Consider the following 19264-nt stretch of genomic DNA (forward strand, 5'->3'; position numbering starts at 1 on the left):
ATGTTATACACCTGTGGTAATGGTGCACTGCATGGCAAGGGGCTGGATGTTTTACACCTGTGGTAATGATACACTGCACGTCAAGGGGCTGGATGTTATACACCTGTGGTAATGATACACTGCACATCAAGGGACTGGATGTTGTATACCTGTGGTAATGATACACTGCACGTCAAGGGGCTGGATGTTATACACCTGTGGTAATGATACACTGCACGTCAAGAGGCTGGATGTTTTACACCTGTGGTAATGATACACTGCACGTCAAGGGGATGGATGTTTTACAACTGTGGTAATGATACGCTGCACGTCAAGGGGCTGGGTGTTTTACACCTGTGGTAATGGTACAATGCTTGTCAAGAGGCTGGATGTTATACACCTGTGGTAATGGTGCACTGCACATCAAGAGGCTGGATGTTTTACACCTGTGGTAATGATACACTGCACGTCAAGGGGCTGGATGTTATACACCTGTGGTAATGATACACTGCACGTCAAGGGGCTGGATGTTGTATACCTGTGGTAATGATACACTGCACGTCAAGGGGCTGGATGTTATACACCTGTGGTAATGATACACTGCACGTCAAGGGGCTGGATGTTGTATACCTGTGGTAATGATACACTGCACGTCAAGAGGCTGGATGTTTTACACCTGTGGTAATGATACACTGCACGTCAAGGGGCTGGATGTTATACACCTGTGGTAATGATACACTGCACGTCAAGGGGCTGGATGTTGTATACCTGTGGTAATGATACACTGCACGTCAAGGGGCTGGATGTTATACACCTGTGGTAATGATACACTGCACGTCAAGAGGCTGGATGTTTTACACCTGTGGTAATGATACACTGCACGTCAAGGGGATGGATGTTTTACAACTGTGGTAATGATACACTGCACGTCAAGGGGCTGGATGTTTTACACCTGTGGTAATGATACACTGCACGTCAAGGGTCTGGATGTTTTACACCTGTGGTAATGGTACACTGCACGTCATGGGGCTGGATGTTTTACACCTGTGGTAATGGTACACTGCACGTCAAGGGGCTGGATGTTTTACACCTGTGGTAATGGTGCACTGCACGGCAAGGGTCTGGATGTTTTACACCTGTGGTAATGGTACACTGCACGTCAAGGGGCTGGATGTTTTACACCTGTGGTAATGGTGCACTGCACGCCAAGGGGCTGGATGTTTTACACCTGTGGTAATGATACACTGCACGTCAAGGGGCTGGATGTTTTACAACTGTGGTAATGATACGCTGCACGTCAAGGGGCTGGATGTTTTACACCTGTGGTAATGATGCACTGCATGTCAAGGGTCTGGATGTTATACACCTGTGGTAATGGTGCACTGCATGGCAAGGGGCTGGATGTTTTACACCTGTGGTAATGATACACTGCACGTCAAGGGTCTGGATGTTTTACACCTGTGGTAATGGTACACTGCACGTCAAGGGGCTGGATGTTTTATACCTGTGGTAATGGTGCACTGCACGTCAAGGGGCTGGATGTTTTACACCTGTGGTAATGGTGCACTGCATGGCAAGGGTCTGGATGTTTTACACCTGTGGTAATGGTACACTGCACGTGAAGAGGCTGGATGTTTTACACCTGTGGTAATGGTGCACTGCATGGCAAGGGGCTGGATGTTTTACACCTGTGGTAATAATACACTGCACGTCAAGGGGCGGGATGTTTTACACCTGTGGTAATGTGCACTGCATGGCAAGGGGCTGGATGTTTTACACCTGTGGTAATAATACACTGCACGTCAAGGGGCGGGATGTTTTACACCTGTGGTAATGGTGCACTGCATGGCAAGGGTCTGGATGTTTTACACCTGTGGTAATGGTACACTGCACGTCAAGGGGCTGGATGTTTTACACCTGTGGTAATGGTGCACTGCACGTCAAGGGTCTGGATGTTATACACCTGTGGTAATGGTGCACTGCATGGCAAGGGGCTGGATGTTTTACACCTGTGGTAATGATACACTGCACGTCAAGGGTCTGGATGTTTTACACCTGTGGTAATGGTGCACTGCACGTCAAGGGGCTGGATGTTTTACACCTGTGGTAATGGTACACTGCACGTCAAGGGGCTGGATGTTTTACACCTGTGGTAATGGTGCACTGCACGTCAAGGGTCTGGATGTTATACACCTGTGGTAATGGTGCACTGCATGGCAAGGGGCTGGATGTTTTACACCTGTGGTAATGATACACTGCACGTCAAGGGTCTGGATGTTTTACACCTGTGGTAATGGTGCACTGCACGGCAAGGGTCTGGATGTTTTACACCTGTGGTAATGGTACACTGCACGTCAAGGGGCTGGATGTTTTACACCTGTGGTAATGGTGCACTGCACGTCAAGGGTCTGGATGTTATACACCTGTGGTAATGGTGCACTGCATGGCAAGGGGCTGGATGTTTTACACCTGTGGTAATGATACACTGCACGTCAAGGGTCTGGATGTTTTACACCTGTGGTAATGGTGCACTGCACATCAAGAGGCTGGATGTTTTACACCTGTGGTAATGATACACTGCACATCAAGAGGATGGATGTTTTACACCTGTGGTAATGGTGCACTGCACGTCAAGAGGCTGGATGTTTTACACCTGTGGTAATGGGACTGAATGGAACACCCCGAATTCAATGATTAAGAGCTGTGTCCTGATACTTTTCCTCATATATTGTGTATGTAGTTACATTACGCCATTAAACATCAGAAAGCCAACATTGTGTGAGCTCAGACTGGATATGTTGTTTCAGGCTTCCCCCAGGTTGTGACACATTTTATGAGGTGCTTTGTGACTTTGTTCAGTTGTACAGTATTCACACAGGTCCTACTATAGCATTACTGTTAGATTTAAGTCTCAACTCTCATTAGGCCAGTTCAAAACACAGATATAGTTTCTTCTCAGCCATTCACGTTGCATATCTGCATAGTTAGACTTCAGCCTATTGACAGAGGACCAGACCCTTTGACAGCAGATAGTTGTCCAGGTCCTGAGGCAGCAAAGCACCTTCTATGAGATTACACTATTCACTTTGTGTGGTAGGTATGATGGTCATTTTGTAGAATACTCTGTGAATTTGCCTGAGACCTGTGCTTCACTGTTGACTCATCTCAACTGTGAACTTAAGGTGGACCATTGTTGTAAGAATTTCATTTTTGGCCAGCTGTATTCTCTAGTGGCATTAAAACCACTGACCATAGCAAAAGTTTAAAAGACTTCAGAGCAATTTTTTAGGATTGCATTTTACTCATTTTGTGCTAAACAATATTTTTTTTAATTGTTTATATGAAAAAATGTTCAGCTGTTTTTGAGATACAGGGATTAAAATATCAGTCTGTTGACAGAATATCACTTCTCAGTCCCATCAGCGGCTCGTGTGTTGCCTTATCTCTGTTCTCCGGGCTTTATAAACATTCATTAAACTCTTATCAAACTGATAAGAATATAACTTAAAGGGGTTGGCCACCTTCTGGTTACTGTTGATCAATGTGTAAGATGACTACACAGCATTCTCTATATTTCATAAGGTATGCCTCCTTTTGTTCTGTCTGCACAGAGGTCTTGTCTATAAAATGGCAGCTGATAGAGGGTCATGTGACCAGGCAAATCATCTCTTTGTGATGTCTTCTTCATTCAAACCACTGTATCTACCATCCACACTTGTTCTGTTGGGAGTTTAGTGCAGGTGCAGTGTGTTAGAATGGAGGCTTCACATGAGCAGTCAGCTAATGGGACTGAGAAGTAATACTCTGCAAACAGACAGATTTTTTAACCCATGTATCTAAAAAATTGCTGAACGTGTTCTATAAAGACAATTGAAAAAATGACTTTTAGACCAAAATGAGTAAAATGAAATCATGAAAAATTGTCCTGAATGTATCCATAGTCTTTAAGCTGTTGTGAACTATTCGATGGTATTTAAGGTGTTCTCCCTTGGGGTCATTCACAAACATTAATACAGACGTTTTTCATTCTTATGACTTATTCCTGAAAAACCTGGCAAATGTGTCAACCTGATTCAGTACTTTAGGATGTGAGCTAACTGGATCAGTTCTGGCACCACCAATGAAATTTCAGCAAGCAGTTCAGTCTGTCTTTGTCCCACCACGCAGGTTCAAAAAGTCAATGTATCTAAACAAGATGGATAAAAGGCTTTCTTGACTCTGCAGAGTAAAGTTGGCACCAATTATTATATTCTGTTTAGAAAAGTTATGACATTTGCTAAGAAAACCCCAAAACCTCCTGTCACTCTTGTGCCAAGTTGTCCTCCAGCGCTGATACAGCACTCTAGAAGCCTACCTTCCTGGTGAAAGTAGCAAAGGTTAAACTTTGGACACTCCATCTCTCCTGGAGGAAACATGTTATGTGAACAAGGTATTTTGCAACCATTAAGATGTTTCTTCAAGATGCTTTAAGATGTTTTGACAATGTGAAGCAATCAAGAAAAGGCGATTATTAATTTCCAATTATAATGTATTATGCATGTCAGACAAGACCAGCAACGTTCCAAAGTCTGGAGTTATGCCTGGCTACTGCCATAATTAGTTGTGCTTTTTAACAAGAATTAACCAGATTTTTAGCCTTGGGCATCTAATATATTCTTTCAACATATTGATTATGAAATGTGTTTTTATCACGGCACATACATGGCAGAGGTTCCTAGGTTAAAAAACATGGTTTGCTTTTCTCCAGGGTGGTGGCTGGAATGCAAAAAACAATCGTAATTGTAGACTAGCCAGGTCCAATTAATTATGGAGATTTTGTTTTTGTTTTTTTGCAATATATCTTGTATTTGGTGGCATGGAGATCCAGGGTTCTGACTGGTAATGGTGGTCTTGGTGGCATTTAAATCAAGTCAGCCTTTCTGAGGAGGTGATGAGTCTCTAGGAATTCAACAAAGATGGGTGAAATCAGGGATATCGTTAGAATGGCGTATTTCTTGGTGATACATCAGGTAGGTTGGGTAAGATTACTATGAGTACTGTCCATGCAAAAGTAGGCTCACAACTCCAGCTGTTGAGGCAAAATCTCGGATCTCATACTGTAAGCCACTTTTCTTAAATCAACTTCTAACTTTCCTGTTTCTCATGTAAGGCTTGTCCAATTTGACTTAAATTGGAAGCATAAGAGCCTTTCATGGCTCTACCAAAGTTTTCTCTTTTAGCATTCTCCTTACACCCCTTGATGAAACCCTAGGACCATAGGAGCTTCATATCATCAACATATGCACTGGACATAATTCAACATCCGCCATGACAATTTTGCTTGAATTTGGTTAAAGTCTCAAATTTCCCATGAAGCCAGTTTAGTACAATATCACAACATTCCAGCAAAACCCTTAACAGGCTGTAATTCAGATCACAACCACATGGTGGCTGCACATAAACACATAGTGGTAGGGTTGGACTCATTGGTGCCACCAGAGAAAATTATTCTCTGGGGCTTCTGTGGTCCACTATGGTATCAGAGGTTGGACCCACTGGTCGATCCTCTGGTGGGCCAGTCCAATGCTGCATAGAGAATATATATCTTGTGACAGAGTATTGAAAAATCATGTTTTTAGCCTTTCTATTTTAAGTTGATCATCTCATGTGCCACATCTCCAAGTACTCAAGCCAAGGGGAAAGGTAATAGGGCGCATTTGTATCCTAACCCCCAAACAGCGCCAATAATGTCAACATGCTAAATTTCTCACTAAAACATCTGCAAATGTTGGCAGTTTCTGATTTCCTATTTTCCATATTTAATATATTAAATGCGGCTCTTGACCGCCTCACATGGTTTAGCATGGCTCACAAAGTTTGGGACTTTGGTCCTAGAGGGTTTGCATAAATTCCAGTATGCCAAACATTAGCCACAGAATGCCCCGTCCACTTTTGTACAGATGGTGAGGATCACTGAGTTCCTGGGTAAAAGGTCACCAAGGGAGGGATATCAGCCAAACGTTCCCTCACACCCATCTGTTTCTGAGAACTTCACCTACACACCTTTACTAAGGATCGAAACACCCACACATGTCAGAAAGTCAATTTGTCTTCACACTAATACGCCTTCTGCTTTTCTCAAGATCTCCATTTGCCACATGTCACTTGATCCGTTGAAGACGGACACGTGTATATGTAAAATCCCAGCATACATCATTCCCAGTTTTTATTTAATAAAAGTTGCTGTATACTATTGCCCACTGATGCCTCTGTAGGCAGATACATCTGCAGCATGGTGTTTATCAGCTATTTGTTTATCAGCTATTACAGTATATGTATGGACATTTTACAGTATTGACAAAACCAATAAGACAAATATATTTCTTAGTTATCCCTGAAGTTCAGATCCCTGCCTTACTCAATCCAACCTGATTTATTTTGAGAGTTACGTACTACCCAAAAGAGAAAGAGAAAAAGACTGCTCTAAGATGATGAAAAGTCAATCTAAGTATTTGGAGAGCTTACCATCTTCCAGGTGGACCACCAGTATGTGACCTGTGGAAAGAGGCTGGCCTCATCCTTTTGAAAATGCAACGAATGATAAGAACATGTGTCGGTCTTCTCACACCAATATTTGTAACCAAGGCTGTGGGGAATGATCCCAATGCTCATCAAAGGGGCAAGGGGAGCAAACCACCATGAGTGTGTCCTTCAAATGATCATTAGGACTGTGTTAACATGGGCCAACAATAAAAATATAGGCACTATTTTGATATTTGCACAGCATGATTTGATTTTGGAAATCTGATAAAGCATACAACAGCATGTACCTGTCATGCTCTCCGCTCACTATGTCTGTCACAGGTGACGGCATGCCATGTGACAAATTCTGATCTGTTATCTGTGCTCACTTCTACTATGCGTCCTGTCCACATCCAGTTCAGCAACTAAATAATCAGTTCAGTACTAAACTCTATGATTATTTAATGAACTCACCCCGCTGCTCCTTGCCTGTGCAATAGTTTTGATGGTTTCTGTTGTGCTTGGATTTGACTCAGATTACCCCTGACTATGAACTTCTGCCACTTGCTTTCGACCTTGTCTACTAGGATTATTGTATTGCATGAACTTTGCCAAAGCGGACAGCATGCCATGTTTCAAATTCTGTTCTGCTATGTGTGCTCACTTTGCTTGTTGGCCCCCCCCCCATGTCATCAACTAAATAATCATTAAATCATTCAGAACTAAACTGTATATCTTTTTAATGACCCCTCCCTCACCGCTCCTTGCCAAAGAAATAGTTTTGATGGTTTCTGTAATTCTCGGATTTGACTCTGAACTTTTGTGGCTTGCCTTTGGCCTTGTCTGCTAGGATTATTGTACTGCATGAACTCTGCCAGCCCTGAACTTTTACTTGAGTCACAATATATTCTGTCTATTCATTTTGCTACTGCAGACAGGCTTCTACTCACATTAGCCATTGCCACACCAGAGGTGCTGCCCTTCCTGTGTGGAAAGCCAGAGGTTCCACTATCCAGGTTGGTCTTGTGTCAGTACTGTATTTGTTGTGTTGTGTTTTACAACATTCATCACATTACTGCGAATGGCATTTCCACTGTGCATTGATGTGATTTTAAGGTTAATTGTTTTTATATATTACGTGATCATGTTATTACCTGCTTTGTAAACTCGGCTTAGCACTAGATCAGATATTTCTCAGATTTCTCTAATTCTATGTTTCTCACTGTTCTTTCTTATTTTATCACTGTTCCCGTCCACACTTAATATTGTGATTTTTTTTATCCCATTGATGAGTGAGACATTTTCATGGTAGTAATGAATATGTCTCCTGGGTGTGTGCATATATCAATTTTTGGGCAATGATGAGTGCCCTCTGCCCCTATAAAACACTACCCACACTATTGAAGGGGTTAGGGCAGAATTTGGGACAGTGGTGAAATTCTATCCCCACAAGCCTCCACAAATCCTCAATGTGTCCTAATGTCACAGATGAAATCTTTGGTGGATGCATCAGTCAAAATGTGGTGCTTTTCAGTGGAAATATGGGATGTTTTTATTGAGATTGCATGTAATATTAGTGAAGGAGGAGGAGGGCTGCACAAAGATGAGTTGTAGCCTTCTGGATGTGTAAATGAAAAACAAACAAACAAAAACCCTGTTCATATACCCATCTATTGAGGACTAGAAATGCTGTAAAAGTGATTCCCTTTGTCACGTGTTGTATTTACACGGGTGCCATTTAGAGATACGTGAATAGATTCTAAACTCTGAAACAATTAAAGCTCGATCTAAAACAGATTTTTTTTTTGTTGATTTGATTTTAAGTGAATTTTGGAGAAAAAAGAGAGAGTTCAAGAGAGAGAGGAGAGAGAGAAAGAGAGGTGAAGAGAGGAAAAAGAGAGAAAGAGGAGAAATAGAGGTGAAGAGAGGAAAGAGAAAGGGGAGAAAGAGAGGCGAAGAGAGGAGAGATAGATAAAAAAAAAAATTTTTTTTTAAAAAGTGAGAGACAAGACAGTCCTTGATATAGAGCACCTTTGGCCCAAATTGATCAATTTGCCAAAATCAAATCTCAATAAAATTTTGAGTGATTCACTCATCTCTAATGACATTAGAAACAATATTTTGTCTTGTGGGTCTAGACATAAAATGTTATCACTGAGGGTTCCTGACGTTTGGTGGATTGTCAGGGTGGGTTACATCAGAAAAGTTGCTACAGGAGTAAAAGGATGCTTCCTTTCCCAGTCTGGAGATAGCTTTTAAGGAGTTATTATTTCTCCTTGTAGAAATCACAATGGTGAAGTGAGAAGCTAAGTCAGTGCAGGCAGGAAGATGACCCAGAAGCACAGTCACGGGACAGGAAGAACAGTGCTAGGTGGGGTTTCTGATGTACAAGATAGAAGCAAGGTCAGGGATGTCACCAGCAACCAGGAAATATCTGGCAAACTAAATAGAAGGGCTAAGCAAATGCATGGTCGGGGACAGTGCTAGGGTCAGAAGACAATATGGACATAGTACAATGCACAATAGCAAACAGAAAGGAGTCAAGAAGGAAAATTCCCTTGATCACCAGGCAGTGCTGAACACTGAACCAGAAGAAGAGTCAGGTTGCACAGTCACTTCATGACTGGGGCCAGGATCAGTGGCAGGAACCCAGCCCAAGTAATGGTTCAGTGACAAACCAAAGACTCCTTTTTTTGCCCCCTAATAATAAATAGTAGGGTATGCTTTAGGGAAACATTTTTCTTTCTTCTGGACCACTAATTGGCAAAACTTGACATTGTAAAGAAAGGTAGGTATAAAAGGTGTGCAAAGCAACCCATGACAGATGGCCTCTGACTAGGAATGAGAGAACATCAGGTTTTGAAGTTCGAGTTCAGGTTCGGGTACGTGCTGAATTGCGTTAGCGATTCTCTTACCACGAACCATAATGCAATTCCATAACTGAATGCCTTTAGAGGACTACCATTATGTATTCCATCATAATAGAAGTCTATGTCCAGCATAATGGATCCGTCCGGGGTTCACTGGCTGTGGTCTAGAGAGCGATCTTACAACTCCCTAATGGCCAGACTCATTGTAGGGACCATACTCCTAGCACAATATGGTTTTCTGCAAACTTTGTGGTTCCTCATGTTTATCTTTTTAACAATGCAAAATACTCACATTTTGGATGTTAAAACCAAGAGTTAGAAGCATTTTATATCCAAATCTCATATTTTACACTGAAAGAGCTGACTATGGACGGTTACCAGGTGCACTGACCACAGAGGAAACCATGGGACTGATATGGAGCCTGTGGACAATGGCATCGGTTAGGCTGGCTGCACCCCATCTTATCCCTCTAGGACTGCAAAGTGGGGCCCATCAAATTTAGACAATTGGAGATCAGACTATGAGTAACCTAGTCTGTGACTATTCAGAGAGAGTTTACCAGACATTTATTAGTGGTTGTGCCTGGTATTGATTCATTCAACTGAATGGGACTGAGCTGCAGTACCAGACATGGCCACTATGACATGTACTGTATATAGCTGGGCCTAGCAAAGCGGCTTCTACACAACATGGGCAATTCAACCCTCTGATCTGTGGGGCTGCCAGACATAGTCGCTACTGATCTGATATGGATGGCTTATCCAATCATAGGCCATCCATTGCGTAGTCCCACAAAGCCCCTTTAACATATCGGTCCCAATTGTGTAGCTCGTTCACAGTCCCTTTTATAGAGCTCGATGATTGTCATGCATAAGTTACTGCATGCAACCATATAGACACTATTATACAGAATACATAACATCATATAGATAGAAGTGCAGCTCTGGAGGCAGAATGAATTGAGCAGAACAGGAGGTTATGATATCATTTACACAGCTAATGCAGGGTGCTGTATCTCCTTGAAGAGACCAGTGCTGTATGGAGACTTACTGGAGGTTCTCCATGGTATGGAGCCATACTGTCAACGTACCATGTGAAAAGAATATGCAAAGAGGTCTCTCCCAAGGAGAGAACCATCTTGCTATCGCCACCTTGTCGAAGTGGCTCCCTATGAGTCAAAATCCAACTTTTTAACAAGCTTTGTGATTTGACAAAGGACTATGAAGTAATAAGGACTCAGAATATTACTGTATCTTCTAGCCTTGGTCACCAGTGATTTATGAGTGCTTGGTAGGGGTCTCTAGAGGCTTCATTGTAGGAGATGACATAAATATCCCTCACCAATGACTTCAGGGCTCCATATATATGACTCTGTAGCATCAGCTGCCAGTAAGCACCTGTCTCAACAAGGCTGGAGAGCTGCCAGACCTGATAAATGCAGATAGAACTATTTTGACAAGCGTCCTGATGCACAAGAAGAGCAAAATAAGCATTTTTCGGTTCTTTAAATATTTTTGAGTCGATCGCTTTATCATGCCAGATTTTGCCAGTCTAAAATTGAAATATCAATGTAAGAGTGCCCCTAGTGGCCTGAAATATGTAGCAGGATATTGTCACTCTTGTGTTTAGACTGATTGTGATTGTCAGTCATGACTGTTATCAGCAGGAAGACAGAAAATGAAACTTTGCATGTTACCCATGGAAAGGCAAACACTAGAGTTGAGCGGACACCTGGATGTTCGGGTTCGACGGGTTCGGACGAATTTCATAAAAAAGTTTGAATTCGGGACCCGTACTTGACCCTGAACCCGAACCCCATTGAAGTCAATGGGGACCCGAAGTTTGGAGCACTAAAATGGCTCTAAAAAAGTCATGGAAAGGGCTAGAGGGCTGCAAATGGCAGCAAAATGTGGTTAAGAGCATGGCAAGTGCTCTGCAAACAAATTTGGATAGGGAAATAATTTCAAATAACATAAAATACATAAAAATAAAAAATAATAATCTTGATCTATGAGGAGGAGGTCCATAAGGAGTAGGAGGTTGAGGAGGCGGTGGATGTGGCGATGTAGGTGGAAGCGGTGTGGAAGCGGAGGTGGAGAAGGTAGCCAACACTGGTTTTTGGTTTTGTTTTTTATTTTATTATTTATTTATTTTTGTTCAAATTTTGGTAGACCCTAAAACATTGGGAAATATAAAAAAACAAACAAAGAGAAAGTGCGCTGGAGTACAACAATGGCTGGGTGAGGCCGGTATACATGTCTATTCTGCACAAGGAACGGACAAGTCCTGTGGGATCCATGCCTGGTTCATTGTAATGAACGTGAGCTTGTCCACATTGGCTGTGGACAGGCGGCTGCGCTTCTCTGTGATGACGCCCCCTGCCGTGTTAAACACACGCTCAGATAATACACTGGCTGCAGGGCAGACCAGCACCTCCAAGGCGTAGAGGGCAAGCTCAGGCCATGTGCCCAATTTGGAGACCCAGAAGTTGAAGGGGGCAGACCCGTCATTCAGTACATGTAGGCGTGTACACACATACTGCTCCACCATGTTGGTCAAATGCTGCTTCCTGCTAAGACGTTCCATATCAGCTGGTGGTGCTGGTTGTTGTGGCGTGCTGAAAAAGCTTTTCCACATGTCGGCCATGCTAACCCTGCCTTCTGAGGTGCTGGCAGTGCCCCAGCTGCGTTGGCGACCTCATCCTTGTCCTGTGCCTTCGCCTTGTGCTTCCACTGAGCCCCCGCTGTCAGGTAATCAGCACAAGTTAGAATGTGGTCAACTCGGTGGTTGCTGCGGAGACACTGCAGCATGTAATCGCTCATGTGTGCCAGGCTGCCCAGAGGCAATGAAAAGCTGTCCTCTGTGGGAGGTGTATCGTCTGTGTCCTCTGTACCCCCCAGCCACGCACCAGTGATGGCCATGAGCTGGTCTGGGTGCCACCCTGCTGTGAACACGGTTCCTCCTCCTCCATCTCGTCCTCATCCTCCACCTCCTCATCCTCCAGAACTGTGCCCTGGCTGGACAATTGTGTACTTGGCGTTTGTGGATGCAGGAACCCACACTCGGAGCCACTTGTGAATAACTGGCTGGAAACCCTACGAAATGATCCCTCTTCCTCCTCCTCCTCTGCCACATCCTCTTTCATCATCGCCCGAAGCCTTTTTTTCAAGGAGGCATAGAAGTGGGACTCACCGTGCGTGCTGCAGCTGAAACTCCACTATCGCCTGCTGCTGCTCGCACAGTCTCTTCAACATGTGCAAGGTGGAGTTCCACCTGGTGGGCACGTCGCATATGAGGCGGTGAGCGGGAAGGCTGAAGTTACGCTGCAGCGCTGACAGGCGAGCAGCAGGGTGAGAACGCCAAAAGCGCGCACAGACGGCCCGCACTTTATGCAGCAGCTCTGACATATTGGGGTAATTTTTCAGGAATCTCTGCACCACCAAATTCAGCACATGCGCCAGGCAATGGATGTGCATCAAACCGGCTAGTCCCAGAGCTGCTACGAGATTTCGCCCATTATCGCACACTACCAGGCCGGGCTTGAGGCTCACTGGCACCAACCACTCATCCGTATGTTGTTCCATGCCCGTCCACAGCTCCTGCGCTGTGGACGGGCATGGAAGTTTTAAAACTGCCTGCTGTCGTTTACCCCTGGCTGTGCTGAAGTTGGTGGTAATGGTGTTGCGCTGACCGGATGAGTAGCTGGTAGAGGATGAGGAAGCAGAGTAGGAGGAGGAAGCAATAGGAGGCAAACTGAAGCGCCCTGCAATCCTCGGTGGTGGAAGGACATGCACCAAACCGCTATGTGCCTCAGGCCCAGCCGCCACTGCATTTACCCAGTGTGCTGTTATGGAAATATAATGGCCCTGACCGTGCTTACTTGTCCACGTATCCGTAGTCAGGTGCACCTTGCCACAGATGGCGTTGCGCAGTGCACACCTGATTTTGTCCCCCACTTGGTTGCGCAGGGAAGAGATGGCTCGCCTGGAAAAGTAGTGGCAGCTGGGCACAAAGTACTGTGGGACAGCCACCGCCATAAGTCCTTTAAAACTCTCCGTCTCCACCAGACGGAATTACAGCATTTAAAAGGCCAGTAATTTTGAAAAGCTGGTATTCAGGGCCAGGGATCGCGGGTGGGGAGGGGGGGGGGGGGATACTTCTACCTGCTCCCTCTTCTGTTGTGCTGGTGGCTCTGTGCGACCATCGCCTCTTCATCCAAACTAATCAGGTTACTCGCATGACCTTGATTCCATGTGGGGTCGAGCACCTCATCGTAATCCACATTATCTTCCACCCAGTCTTCACCCCTGCCCTCCTTGTCGGTCTGCACACTGCAGAAGCCTGCAGTAGTCCTCCCATGTCCTCATCCTGAAACATAAGTGGTTGGGCATCGGTGAACTCAATCTCTTCCACTTCTGGGACAGGGATAGGTGGATGGCCCTGGGAAACCCTACTAGCAGAGTCATCAACAAGCAGAAGAGACTGCTGCATGACTTGGGGCTCAGACTGCTTGGCTGATTTGCAAGGGGGTGAGGTGAAAGACTGATGGACATCGGCTGCAGGTGCCAACTCTGATCTTTCAGCAGGAGACTGGGTGGGAGACAATGTGAAGGAACTGGAGGCACTGTCAGCCCCACAATCTACTATCGCCTGTACTTGTTCTGGCCTCACCATTCGTAGAGTCGCATTAGGTCCTACCAAATAACGTTGAAGGATCTGTTGCCTACTCGCATCTGAGGAAGGTGTTTCACTTGTGCGTGTAGCTGGCACAGATTGACTAAATCCTCTCCCTGCAACAGGAGCTCCACCAGCAGCACCACGACCTGGGCCACGTCCCTTATTTGACACTCTACTCATTCTTTGCGTTCACCCACCAAACTAACAGATGGTTTATGTCAGGCGACAATGTAACCGCCAATAGTCAACAATTACGTTCACTGACAGTAAGGCAGTGCCGGTGTCATAAAGAGGAAACATTTCTTCAGGTCACACAACAGTGCGTCAGGTGAATTTTATACAATTACTTCACGGTCACAAAAAATATTAATTTGTCAACCAACAATGTAACTGCAGTATTGACTGGTTGTATTGGACTGTCACAAATGCAGCAAAGGCCACAAATGTAGTATCTAGCACAAAATTATTATTATTTTTTTTAACCCAGAATATAATTGCAGTATTTAAAGCTTGTATTTGACTATGTGTAGTGTCCCACTAGGTATGGGTGGGCACTACACAAGGGTCAATTGGTGTGCGCGTTACTCCTACTCACAAGGAACAGAAATGTCATATTTAATTCTGCATTTAATGTATGTTTTAATGTATTGTTATATGCAATGTACCCCTGTCTAATGCAGCAGCAGGCCTAGTTGGGTGTATAGGTAAAGATACCGGCTCATATGTTTTTTATGGTATTTATATCCGCGTGCCCGGTGTCCTAGTTTTTTCAAAAACTCCTTTACAGGTATGCAGAAACAATAGACAAATTTTCAGACTCCAGCACTCACTTTTTCTTGAAGTTTCAAGTTCTCCGGCTTTATTATCAAACGTGCACAGATAATACAAGGTTCAATTCTCATAGGTGTAGGCTGTTGACGCGTTTCGAAAGTTCTTATTCGTAACAATAGTGTGCATTTGGTGTGCTCTGGTATATATCTAGGAAAATCAGGTGTGCATAGACCCAAAGGGGATTGGTGAAAACCTCCCATTTTTTGTGGGAGAGGAGGGATTACATTTGATAGTATTGATTCCACCCTTGTGTGCAGCTCCTGACGTTCACAGATATCACCTGAGACACCCAGTTCAAATCACTTTGTTATTCTGCCTGCACAGATTTGTATTCTAACGTGATTTAAAATAAACATGATCCAACATAAGTTCATTGGCTTTTTCTAACATAATAGTACTCTTCTTATCATGTAGCATGCAATAAAAAACGTGCAAATATTATAGAATACATAGTATTAGACATACAGAAAAAAGAAGAAAGAAAAGAAAAACCCTGTTTGTAAAGTATCTTTTGGATAGGTATTCATTCACATTGCTATTGCGTTATTTATATCCTTGGCTGAAGGGAAAGACACTGGCAATGTATTAGAACATGTAATATATTGGTCGCAGGACACATATATAATATTACTTATATATATATAAACAAGGAAGAAAAGGAGAAAAGAAACCAGGATCACAATTTAGGCATAGCAATGTGGATGGAAGAAAAACTTTCCCCCTGGCTGCTTTTTAAATAGGTGTCCATGCACACTGCTAATGCGTTACTTTCATTCTCGTCCTCCTTGTTCTCTTCCCAAGAAAGGCCCCTGGTTTTGCTCTTGGGCATATTATGCACTGATACAGGAGCACAGATATGAAAAGAATGTAATATATGAGGACCTTTTCGGTAAGGGAAAAAAGGAGAAAAAGAGGAGAAAAAAAGGGAGAAAAATGACCCGTGGGTAGAGATCTTGGGTATAATTTTGCGGTCATTATTGGGATAGTCAATAGAAATGCATGATTTCTTTTCGCATATTCAAGCCTTTAGGATATCTGGTTTCTAATTTAAAAATCCAATACGCTTCTCTTAAGTTAACTTGGTGTTTTATGTCTCCCCCCCTTATGTGTGTTTTGACCTGCTCTATAGCATACGTTTTCAGGAATTTGGAGCTGCGGTTATGTTTTTCTATGAAATGTTTTGCCACATTGGAAATATTGACATAAGCTGGATTATCTATATAGTTTAGGTGTTCTAGTAATCGGGTTTTGAATTTCCTTATTGTACATCCTATATACATTTTGTCACAATGTTCACACTTAATTATATAAATTACTGCCTGTGAATTGCAGTTGATATATGATTTAATATTGTAGGTCTGTGTGTGACTTGTATTATCAAAGATTTTTGTGTTTTGTGCATAATTGCAGGTGCGGCACCGCTGACTACCGCAGCGTGTGAACCCCTTGTATGTAAGCCAGGTGCTTGTAGATGGACAAACCTCCTTTATGAACATGGAGGGTGACAAGACATTTCCTATACTTTGGGTTTTTTTTGGCACTATCCTGCAGCCCTCTTTCAGCACTGTGTTGAGTACATTATCCTCATAGAGTACAGGAAGATATTTTTTTATGATGTTTTGAATTGTGTTATATTGTCGGCTATACGTCAAGACTAGTGTAGGTTTAGAATTTTTCTTTTGATCCTTCTGTATACTTATTTCGTTATTGTTATTGGGGCTTTCTTGTTCAAGAAATTGTTGTGTTTCATTATATATTTCCTGATTTTTGGAGATGTTTGTATTTTTGTATTTATTGTATTTATTACTTTTATTTTTAAATACTAAACATTCTCTGGACTTTTCCCTTGCAATTCGGAAACCTCTAAGAATCATCCATTCAGGATATCTTCTTTCTAGAAGTCGTTGCTGTATAATGCGACATTCTTTTTTAAAAACTTCCAATGTGCTACAGTTTCTTCTAGCTCGTATGAATTCTCCTACTGGGATGGATTTAATAGTGTGGTGACAATGGTGGCTGTCTGCTCGTAGTATTGTGTTTCCCGCAATTTCTTTTCTGTAAGTTTCTGTCTGAATTTTTTCATTTGGTATACCCACAAGTTTTAAATCCAAAAAGTTTATTACACTGACATGTTTAGTGTAAGTAAACCTTAGGTTATAAGTATTATTTTGTAGGTATTGGATGAAATCTGGTACGGCAGGCACATCTCCACTCCATATTATGAGTAGGTCATCGATGTACCTGCCGTACCAGTTCAGACAGTGTGCATATGGATTGTTTGTACTGTATATGTATTTTTGTTCCCAATACATCATTGTCAAATTAGCAAGAGCTGGGGAGTATTTAGCTCCCATAGAAACTCCTTGTGACTGGAGATAAAATACTTTGTCAAACAGAAAATAGTTATGGCACATGAGAAACCGGGTCACATCCAGGACATATGTAATGAAATTGTCTCGATAGCCTGTGAGTCTGTGGAGATAATACTCCAAAGCCTCTAGGGCTATGGGGTGGGGGATCGACGGGTATAATGCTACCACGTCTACTGTGAGCCAGCTGAAACATGGTTCCCACTGTTTGTCAAAGAATGATTTGAGAACTTCTGATGTGTCCTTGATGTGGCCCGGAGCTCTCCTGACCATAGGTTGTATAATGCAATCTAACCAGTTCCCAAGTCTTTCTGTTAATGACCCTATACCACTAACGATTGGACGCAGTGGTGGTGGGTTAAGTTTTTTGTGTACTTTGGGAACTGCATGCATAATTGGAATAATGGGATGTTTCACATTCATATAATCGTATTCCTTTTGTGTGAGAAATGCATAATTTAAACCTATTTCCAAAATTTGCATATACTCTACTTGATACTTGATGATAGGGTTATGTGGAAGTTTGATATATGTGTTAGTATCTCCCAGAATTTCCAATACTTGATTATAATATACAACCCTGTCAAGGACGACAACTGAGCCCCCTTTGTCTGCCATTTTTATTATTATTTTTTTATTATCTGATAGCTCTTTAAGAGCTTTTTTTTGGGATTTGGAGACATTGTGGGATACGTCGTCGTCATTGAGAGAGTCATGGATCTGTTTCAGATCCTTCTCCACTAGATCTTGAAACAAATCCATGTTCTGAGTACGTGACATAATGGGGTAAAAATATGGGTTAGATGTTTTAAACACCTGAATGGTATCTGAATCAGACTTTTGTTCACATTCCCCCTGAAGATCCTCCAGACATGTCAGAGCAAGTTGTTCTTGAAAACCCATGCTTGCGTATTGATTATGCATGGGAGAAATGTCTGACATGCTTGGTGGGTATTCAGGGGGATGGGCATCAAAAAAGTGCCTGGCCACTGTAAGCTGTCTAATGAATCTATTAATATCCAGTAGTGTCATAAATAGATCGAAATTTACACTAGGTACAAAGTTCAGGCCCAACTTTAACACTTGTATCTGTTCTTGTGTCAAAGTCTCTTGAGATAAGTTGATCACATCATTGTTGCATGTTACTTGGGTTGAGGGTGCATTAATTACCTCCTCCTTTGTCGCGTTGCCATACTGTGTCCTTTTTCTGTGTTTACGCCCCGCTCTCCGGACTCGTTTTTTGCCGGTGTTGTATAGGAATTTTTATTCGGTTTATTCTTTCTATAGTATGAGGTTTTGGGCGTTTTTTCACTATAACTTTCTTGAGAGGGTTCTTGTGTGGAATCCTGTGATAGATCACTGAGTTCTAGGGTATCCAGTTCTGTTGTAAAGTTCACTCTTGAGGGATTCCCTTGTTTTTTACCTTTTTTGTTGGTTTCTTTCTTTAATATAGATTTCGGTGTTGAAAAGGGATTCTCTCTCCTACCCCATTCGTATATCTGATCGTGCCTATAGTCATATAAGTCTCTTTGAAACTTTTTGTGCTTCATTTCTATGATGTTTTCCTCCAATTCTTTTATACTTGTAGTTATATTTTTTTGTAAAGTTTCATACTCCAATGAGTTTTCCGTTTTATTCAACTTGGTTTTCAGTGCATTAATGTTCAATTGTAAATCCTGTAGTTTTTCCCCCTCATATTTGACAATCAATGTCATGAGTTTAGTGGAGCAGTCTGTGAGTATTTGATTCCATTCCAGTACAAATTGTTGTGAAAAAACGGATTTTCTAGCACAAAATTATTATTATTTTTTTTAACCCAGAATATAATTGCAGTATTTAAAGCTTGTATTTGACTATGTGTAGTGTCCCACTAGGTATGGGTGGGCACTACACAAGGGTCAATTGGTGTGCGCGTTACTCCTACTCACAAGGAACAGAAATGTCATATTTAATTCTGCATTTAATGTATGTTTTAATGTATTGTTATATGCAATGTACCCCTGTCTAATGCAGCAGCAGGCCTAGTTGGGTGTAGT

Source organism: Bufo gargarizans, chromosome 1 (assembly GCF_014858855.1).
Source record: "Bufo gargarizans isolate SCDJY-AF-19 chromosome 1, ASM1485885v1, whole genome shotgun sequence".
Taxonomy (NCBI): Eukaryota; Metazoa; Chordata; class Amphibia; order Anura; family Bufonidae; genus Bufo; species Bufo gargarizans.